General features: G+C 42.7%; 1 long non-coding RNA gene across 1 annotated transcript; it reads right to left on the bottom strand.

The window, feature by feature from the left end:
* Positions 1–1,712: 1,712 nt before the first annotated feature.
* LOC112078245 (uncharacterized) lies at positions 1,713–8,086 on the bottom strand. The gene is made up of 3 exons (XR_011478529.1): positions 7,888–8,086; positions 6,585–7,254; positions 1,713–4,732 (listed from the first exon to the last, which is right to left on the bottom strand). It is a non-coding gene; the product is annotated as an uncharacterized lncRNA (long non-coding RNA).
* Positions 8,087–9,542: the final 1,456 nt, after the last annotated feature.

The raw sequence follows: 9,542 nt of genomic DNA, 5'->3' as shown, positions 1-9,542 counted from the left end.
TCTCAGTGCTGCCACCCAGCGGAGCGGATGAAGACATTTCGTTCCATTTCCATACTACAATATATAGACCTAATTCTTATGGATTTTCTCTTTTCATCTGTGCATGTACTGTCTGTAAATGAATTATCTGCACCCGAAACATAACCACATAGTAATACACGTAGCTACTGTTTGAAGAGACAACTTAATGTAGCTAGTTGTGCTTGGTATTTTATGTCAGAAAATGTTTTGCCTCCTGTAAGGCAGAAAATGTATGTTGTAAAATATTGTCTGTCTTTGCTCTTCACCCTTACCTCTCTCAGCCTCTTCTCTCCTCCGTTGCTCTTCAGCTCTGATCTGTCTGGCTGTTCCATGTAGTGGTATCCCCAGTTCTGGTATGATACTGTATCAATATTTTCAAGCAGTCATTTAACTTGTCCAATGTTGCCTTTGACTTCAACGTTGAAGACATTGGATCCACCACCAGTTTGCATTGAGCACCTGAAGGTCTGGACGGCTCTTCAGGAAGGTCATTATAGGTTTACCCTTCAACCGGTCTTTATGTGTGAACAGCACACTGGGGAACTTTGGGGTCCGTGATCCAAAGCTCCCCTGGATTGACTTCACAGCGTTCCTTCTCGTCAGTGAACCTCCCCAGCAGTAGAACATGAGGACCAGAGATCCAGGCATTTCACTGCCCTAACCTTCATCTCACTGATTACTCCTGGGGTTTCCATGACCGTGATGTTGGTCCCATCCAGAACTCTATATTCTGACACTGTGTTCACAGACACAGAGGAAGCCTCTACTGTGAAGACATTCCTCCCCGGTTTGGTGTTTCCTGTTGCACTCTTTCCTCCTACAGACATACCCAGCAGAACTATTCTAACCTCACATCTTACTGGGCAAAGAAATAGTTGAATCAATGTTATTTCCACATCATTTAAACCAAAATATTCAATGTGATGACGTTGAATAAACATGGAAAACTGATTGGATTTGCCAAGTCATCAACTTAAGGGAATTGCCTTTTTTTTCACCCAACTTTTACCTAAATTCAATGACAGGGTGAAATATTTGGTTGATTTCACATTAGTTGAAATCATAATTTATCTGCATAAACAGAGTGAAAAGCATGAATCACATCAAATGCAAAACATAGTAAAAATGAGTGTCAGTATGGCTCTCTGAGATACTGATATGCAAGTGCACACGGGACCGCAACGATAAGACTCTTAACAATAAGGCCAGTGGCTTTCTGCCCAGAGAAAACCAGAGACAATCTCAATGAGTCCTGTAAATTACTACATTCCAGAACCTGAAACCAGTAAAAGTCAAGACACCCCCCCAGAAAATGAAAAGCTCGTTCTGAGGGGCTTCTTACCTGAGTCAGTCTGCTCTCCTCTAATTACCTCAGCCATACTGTCACAGCTGTGGTAGTCTTCTTTATTGTTCAGTGTGTAACAGCTGTGGTAGTCTTCTTTATTGTTTAGTGTGTAACAGCTGTGGTAGTCTTCTTTATTGTTTAGTGTGTAACAGCTGCGGTAGTCTTCTTTATTGTTCAGTGTGTAACAGCTGTGGTAGTCTTCTTTATTGTTTAGTGTGTGTAACAGCTGTGGTAGTCTTCTTTATTGTGTAGTGTGTAACAGCTGTGGTAGTTCCTTCCTTTATTGTTTAGTGTATGTAACAGATGTGCAATCAAAACATTAGAAATACAATCTAACACTACTATATATATTGATTTAAAGCATTTATTAAAAACATGTCAGAATATTTGACTAGATTCTGGTAATCAACTACTAATCCTCCTGGCAGCCCAGGCGTTACAGCATTACTTCGTTTTTTGTTCATTATCAAAAAGTTATTTTATTTTTACTTCCCTGGTAATTTCCTTCCCACGACTTAAGCAAATATTTAATAACATTTACCTCGAAAGTATGGTACGCAGGTGCTTCTATTTGTCCTATTTCACACTTGTACAAGTGTGTACTTGTGTGAATTGGAAATACTTGTATATCCCAGAGACAGCCTGAAGAGCAGAGGTCAAAGCCAAGGTCAGCCATTATCAACAGTGTCCCTGGAGCAGCAGGGGTTACAGGAAGTGCCATGGAATGACCTTATCAATGAAACAGGTGTGGTTTCCTTTGATACGTTGTCTACTGAGACAGGTAATAAAAAAACAAAAAGTCGCTTCAAGAAAAAGAGGTCACCAAATGACTGAACAGATGTTATGGGACATCTTGTCCCAATGTAACTTATAGCAAGCAATATTGCAGCAATCTGAAATTGATTCCTGTTATATTTCAGATTATTTTAAAAATTTTAAGTCGTTAATATACCTCAATCAGTATAAGTAAAAAAATAATATTCGTAGTCCATTTAGTTAGCTAAGAATATAGCAGATTCATACAACTACTTTTAGTCAACTCTCAAGTTCCAAGTTCATGCAGTACTGGCGTGTTTCGTAGCGCCCTTCAACCGCCCCGTTAGGCTACAAGGTCAAAGGTCAAACCAAAATGTCACATAGATCCTTCTACAGCCAACCCTGTTAATCACACTAACCTGCTGGATACATAAGACACGGCTCTGGTTTAGTAGCTGAAAGGGATCTCACCTTTAAGCAGTGTGATTCTTCAGTTATATTGTAATCTTCTCCATCATTCCTTAAAGAGCCTGAACCTGTCAGTGTTGTTTAAACCAGCACTTTAACGGTCTTCTCTTTTTGACTAACCCTTATCACTCACACACACACACGTTTATCGATCAGTCTATTCAATCAGTTGGGCAAAAATGACATAAGCATGGCACCACAGGAAGTTGGGGCACCTAATTGGGGAGGACGGGCTTGTGGTGAATAACTGYATCGGAATAGGTGGAATGGCATCAGATACATCAAACATATGGTTTCCATGTGTTAGAAGCCATTCCATTTGCTCCGTTCCACCCATCATCATGGTACATACCTGTTCTATACATCCTAATAATCCTCTCCAACAAAAGGCTTTTAGTCTCTACTAACCATGCCATTAATAGTAGATGGTAGATAGTAGATGTTTTCTATACAAAGTTTCAATACYAAGACTGTTTGTTTTACAACATSGAGGGCCGGTTTCCCGGACACAGATGAAGCCTAGCGCTAGGATAAAAACCTATTTCACTGGAGATTCTCCTGCTTTTAATTCCAGGACTTGGCTTAATCTGCGTCTGGGAAACCGGCCCTGAACGTTCACATCACACATCAGGTGAGAGTGGGACTGCATCACAGTGAAAACAGATCATTTCATTGAGGGATCAATAACTGATAGAATGGAACAGCCTATTGTTTTGCCTGGTGAGGTGATCATATACTTAGAGTTCTGATGGAGTCAGACAATTTAACTAAATTCAAGAGGCATTTCTAAGTTATATTCCTCAAGAATCAAAGTTTAAAAAAATGTATGTACCGATCCCAGATTGCTTCTTTAAATCCTGCATAAACAAAGGCCAGTTTCCCAACTCAGGACACCTGAGACTCCTCTCACCTGGCTTCTGTCACCTACGTGGCTGCTATCACCTGTGCTGCTTTAAGGATCCACTCTCCAATTCCTACACTCAGAACACTGGGTCTATGTCCCAAATGGCACCCTATTCCCTATACAGTGCACTACTTTTGACCAGAGCCCTATGGTCCCTAGTGCACTACTTAGAGAATAGGGTGCAATTTGGGGCATAGCCCCGAGGTTCCTCTCACCTGGGTTGCTGCTCACACCTGTGCCTCTTTAGGCCCCCACTCTGACTGTAGCTCCTACAGCACTCCGTGCATTTGTACGGCTTCTCTCCTGTGTGGACAACCATGTGCACTTTACGAGACGCCGAAGTGACGAAGCACTTGTCACACTCGGAGCATTTGTATGGTTTCTCCCCTGTGTGTTTCCTTCTAACGTGGTCTTTCAGTTGGCACCCCTGTTTGAACCTCTTCCCACAGTCCTGGCAAGAGAACGGCGTCTCCCCGGTGTGCTGTCGCCGGTGGATCATAAGGGTGTGGCCGGGCAAAGGTCATGGGACACTCTGGGCAGGACAGCGGGCGCTCGCCGGTGTGGCTCAGCGGTGATACTTCAGACTCATGTAACGGACGAAACACTGGCCGCACTCCGGGCACACGTACGGTTTATTCCCGCTGTGGGAAATCATGTGGCTCTTGAGTTGGGCGAGATCTTGAAGCCTTGGCCGCACTGGGAGCAGACGTAGGGCCGCGCGTCGCCGTGGAAACGCATGTGGCGGGTCAGGTTGGATTTGAACGTGAAGGTTCTGCCACATTGGAGGCAGGCGAAGGGCGCTCCGCCGTATGGATTGGTCGGTGCTCGACCAGACCGCCTTTCCGGGAAAGGTTTTATGGCACACCTCACAGGAGTACGGCTGGTACCGGGTGTGGATCCGGGAATGTAACTCCAGTGTGGTTTTGGAGAAGAACTTCTGGCCGCAATCTGGACACGGGAATCGGCGGACCTTTTGGTTGCGAGGCCACCATTCCGTCTCGGACCGCAACGCAGCCAGATTGAACAGCTTAACGGTAGACGCCGCAGCCGCCTCCCTCCATCCTGGTGGTACAGGGGCATCCTCCGTCTTGATACCCAGGTGATGTGCATCTTCCTGGGTCGCTCTCTGTAGGTCCCCTGGTGTCACCCACTCTGTGTCGTAGCTCTCTGGCTTCACAGAGTTCAACCGGTGTCATCACTTCTCATTTCGAAGGCAGCTCGTCCATCTCTTGTTTCACCTGGTTTAGAATAGAATAGCTTTATTTTCCAAGAGGAGACTTCAGTGTGGTTGTATGATACGTCAAGTATCTAGTAAAACATATACCAGCAGCATTCACACAGACAGATATATAGTAAACATACACTGCCGGTCAAAAGCTTTAGAACACCTGCTCATTCAAGGGTTTTTCTTATATTGTACTATTTTCTACATTGTAGAATAATAGTGAAGACATCAAAAACTATGAAATGACACATATGGAATCATGTAGTAAAAAAGTGTTAAATCAAAATATTTGACATCTTTCAAATAGCCACCCTTTGCCTTGACAGCTTTGCACACTATTGGCATTCTCTCAACCAGCTTCACCTGGAATGCTTTTCCAACAGTCTAGGAGGAGTTCCCACATATGCTGGGAACTTGTTGGCTGCTTTTCCTTCACTATGCGGTCCGACTCATCCCAAACCATCTCAATTTGGTTGAGGTCGGGGGATTGTGGAGGCCAGGTCATCTGATGCAGCACTCCATCACTCTCCTTCTTGGAAAAATAGCCCTTACACAGCCTGAAGGTGTGTTGGGTCATTGTTCTGTTGAAAAACAAATGATAGTGGGACTAAGTGCAAACCAGATGTGATGGTGGTGTCGCTGCAGAATGCTGTGGTAGCCATGTTGGTCAAGTGTGCCTTGAATTCTACATAAATCACAGACAGTGTCACCAGCAAAGCACCCCCACACCATAACACCTCCTCCATGCTTTACGGTGGGAAATACACATCAGAGATCTGTTCACCCACACTGCATCTCACAAAGACACAGCGGTTGGAACCAAAAAACTCCAATTTGGACTCCAGACCAAATTACAAATTTCCACCGGTCTAATGTCCATTGCTTGTGTTCTTGGTCCAAGCAAGTCTCTTCTTCTTGTTGGTGTCCTTTAGTAGTGGTTTCTTTGCAGCAATTCGACCATGAAGGCCTGAATCACACACTCCTCTGAACAGTTGATGTTGAGATGTGTCTGTTACTTGGGCTGCAATTTTTGAGGCTGGTAACTCTATGAACTTTTCCTCTGCAGCAGAGTAACTCTGGGTCTTCCATTCCTGTGGCGGTCCTCATGAGAGCCAGTTTCATCATAGCGCTTGATGGTTTTTGCGACTGCACTTGAAAAAAACTTTCAAAGTTCTTAATTTCCACATTGTTACTGACCTTCATGTCTTAAAGTAATTATTTGAGCTGTTCTTGCCATAATATGGACTTGGTCTTTTACCAAATAGGGCTATCTTCTGTATACCCCCTTCTCACAACAAAACTGATTGGCTCAAACACATTGAGGAAAGAAATTCCACAAATTAACTTTTAACAAGGCACACCTGTTAATTGAATGCACTCCAGGTGACTACCTCATGAAGCTGAGAGAATGCAAAGAGTGTGCAAAGCTGTCATCAAGGCAAAGGGTGCTACTTGAAGAATCGCAAATATATTTTGTTTTGTTTAACACTTTTGGTTACTTCTGATTCCATATGTGTTATTTCATAGTTTTGATGTCTTCACTATTATTCTACAATGTAGAAAATAGTAAAAATAAAGAAAAACCTTGAATGAGTAGGTGTTTTAAAGCTTTTGACCAGTAGACGTCAGTAGTGTAAATACATTCACACAGACAGATATCTAGTAAACATATAGCTGTAACATTCACACAGACAGATATCTAGTAAACATAACTAACATTCACACAGACAGATATCTAGTAAACAATAACTAACATTCACACGACATATCTGTGAAACATATAGCTGTAACATTCACAAAGCGTTACAAATGCGATACAAGATCTCAATTAAATGTTAATTTAAAAGCCACAAGTTTAAACCTACCTCTTGTTTTATCTCATCAGGCCTCAAGATGGCGCTGGAGAGTTGTAGACTTATTTTGGGTTTGTTTTTGGTTCCCTTGGGGCGACCCCACCACTTAGGGGCCGGTGATTCCTGGCTAGAAACACTTTTGCTGTCAGCAGAGTCATTTCCTTTTCCTGTGGATTGTTTCTTTCCRCTGGTGGTGAAGTTGTTRTTCTTCGTTGGTTTTCTGCCTGGTTTGTTATTGTTCTTCTGAGCAGCGAGAGACAGTTGATCCTCCGTTAGTCTGTGGAGTCTCACGATAGGTAAAGAAACGACAGCAGCCATTTTGAGTTGATTCAGGCTAACGCTATGTAGTAAATCTCCTCCCTCCCTTTTGAGTTAATGTAAGGCGCGTTCCTCTGCTCAGAAGTTGCTGACGCCTGACCTCACATAGCCTGGATATGTATTTTAAGTTTCAACTAACCAAATCATGTTATAGCAATCTGTCAGTCGATGACACAGTTGATGGCGTGGCAGGCAACCATTGGCTGATGAATGCAACGTCTGAGCAGGGGAACATTACCCCTAGTCTCAATCTGGGCAGAGAAACTTGTTCTGTTAAACTAATGTCTCAGGGTCCTGTAGCTCTAGGCTGGAACCATGTGGGGGATGTCTTGTCCTATCCTTTAAAGACAGAGCTGGTCATCATCTGTAAGAAATAATGGATTGAATGGAGAGAAAGTAAATAAGAATATTAGAATTGAGAGAAAATTAAGCGTACAATGTAAGATTGAAGAATATAAATTTGACTCAAATTGATTAATTAGAATAAGGAAACCAATAGCATTCTCTCCAAAGTAGATATATTAAATAAACTATTATTGGTGAGAAAGACCCCCTGACTGGTTTTTAAAACTTTCACATCCCTAACCTAAAAATCCATGAAATAATTATAGGATAAATAGATCTTCATAGTGAAATTCAACACTACATTTTGCAAGAGAGATCTCTTTTTTTAAGGAGAAAAAAAAAAGTCAACCAAATGCATTCTGTTGGTGCAAAACGAAGCAGTACCTAAMTTACTTTTGGATGAATAATGCATTGATTACATATTGACAGTTAGATACTTGCAGCGAAGTTTATTTGATAGCTTACATTGTGGAAAGCGATAGCTACTGTAGTTACTCAGTTGATTGGCTGATTTATGACGCTTGGTCAGCTTGCTCTGGTCTAATCACGCGAAAACAACGAGTTACTCCTAAATAGAATAACACGCACTGGACCAGAGCTAGCTAACCATCAGCTAGCTAGTTACTACTGCAAGAGACATCAAATAGCCTACCTGCAGAGACGAAGGCAACAATCTGAGGCGGGCATGGGTGTTCAGAGTCGGTTTACTGAGAAGCCAGTACAGTTATATCAGGAAATAATTGCAATCCCCGTTTGCAATAAACACTTTTGCATTCAAAGATAAACAATAACGCACATGAATCCACAGCGCAAGGGAAGTAGTGACTGGTTCTGCTGATTTTGTTCCACGTCCACATTCTCAATGCTGCCACCTAGCGGATCGGATGAATCAGACATATCGTCCCATTTCCAAGCATGTTCTATAAGAGATAACGATTCCTATAGACCTACCCCCTAATTCTTATGCGTTTCCCATATTCATCTGTACATGTACTGTCTGTGAATTAATTATCTGTTCGTAAAACCATAAACATATGCACATGGTAAAACACGTATCTACTGTTTGAAGAGACAGTATAGATTTGCTTTTCATTCATTTGTTAAATAATTTTATTTGGTCATAAAATGATACGCTAATTCTATTTTATTTATTTTAAAAAATGTATTTCATTTTTTTCCCATCATTTGATGTAATTTTTTTTTTTACATAATGTTATATCAGCATACAAATGTGTTAGATAAAACAATACATGATACAGTATTGCTTAATATTTTCTCCTTGAATGACATATGACTATAATTTACACTCACATAAATTACAGGAATGAGTCTAACCAAAGCTTAGATCAAAGCTCTAATTTAGTAATAACACATTGATAATCATTTTCTCAGTAGTCAACCTTTCACTGTCCGTTTCTCTCCAGGTTCCCACCATCTTGTATTTTGCTCCATAAGTCATCAACGATCAATTTGAACACAGCGCCAACTGCCACTAACATCACCATGGTGACCACCACACCAGACCCTTCTTTCTCCCTTACTGTGTGTTGACATTGAAGTGGTTTCCACCATTGCTCTCCACATCTCCTCTATCTTCTCCAGCAGCTCTGTGACCTGAGTGTGGTCACTTTCTCCTTGTTGTTGAAGACATGATATCTGCCCCTGCAGGTACTGATAGTTTGTGCAGTTGACTGTTGTCCTTCAGTAGGTCCTCCACTGGTTCCCAGTGAACAGCACCATGGTGTACATTAAAGACTCTTCTCCAAAGTTCTCCTGGATCCACCTCACCACGGCGTTCCTCTCCTCCCTGTGAAACTCACCCCCTGATCACCAGCAGGAACACCGGGGCCGGAGAGAACAACACACTCTGCCCTGCGCCGTTTCCATGGAAACGCCCATTGTTCGATGACGGTGACATGGCGGCAGCGGGGAGTCGGTCGGTCGGTCCGTCCTAGCGTAGCAGCAGCTGGCCCGGTCCAACACTGACATCTGTGGTCACGGCAACAGAGAGAAGAACCCTCAGAACGCCTCTCTGACCGGGATGGCGTTTCCTGCTGCACCCGACCCTGGCCAGTGTTACCAATCAGACCAGACTCAACACTGACACTGGTTTGATTCACAACAGTGAGGGACACTTCCTGGACACAGATTAAACCTAGCTAGTCCTAGGCTAAAAACCAACAATTATCTCTTCTCTTTAGACCGGGACTTGGATAGTTCACCCACATTACATTCAGCAGTCTATGGAAGAAAAGACCTCTCTGATGAGGATAGGCTACCCGTCCTGTTTGGGGAGGACGCTAGGAC

Source organism: Salvelinus sp. IW2-2015, unplaced genomic scaffold (assembly GCF_002910315.2).
Source record: "Salvelinus sp. IW2-2015 unplaced genomic scaffold, ASM291031v2 Un_scaffold5445, whole genome shotgun sequence".
Taxonomy (NCBI): domain Eukaryota; kingdom Metazoa; phylum Chordata; class Actinopteri; order Salmoniformes; family Salmonidae; genus Salvelinus; species Salvelinus sp. IW2-2015.
This window is presented reverse-complemented; position numbering and strand designations above follow the sequence as displayed.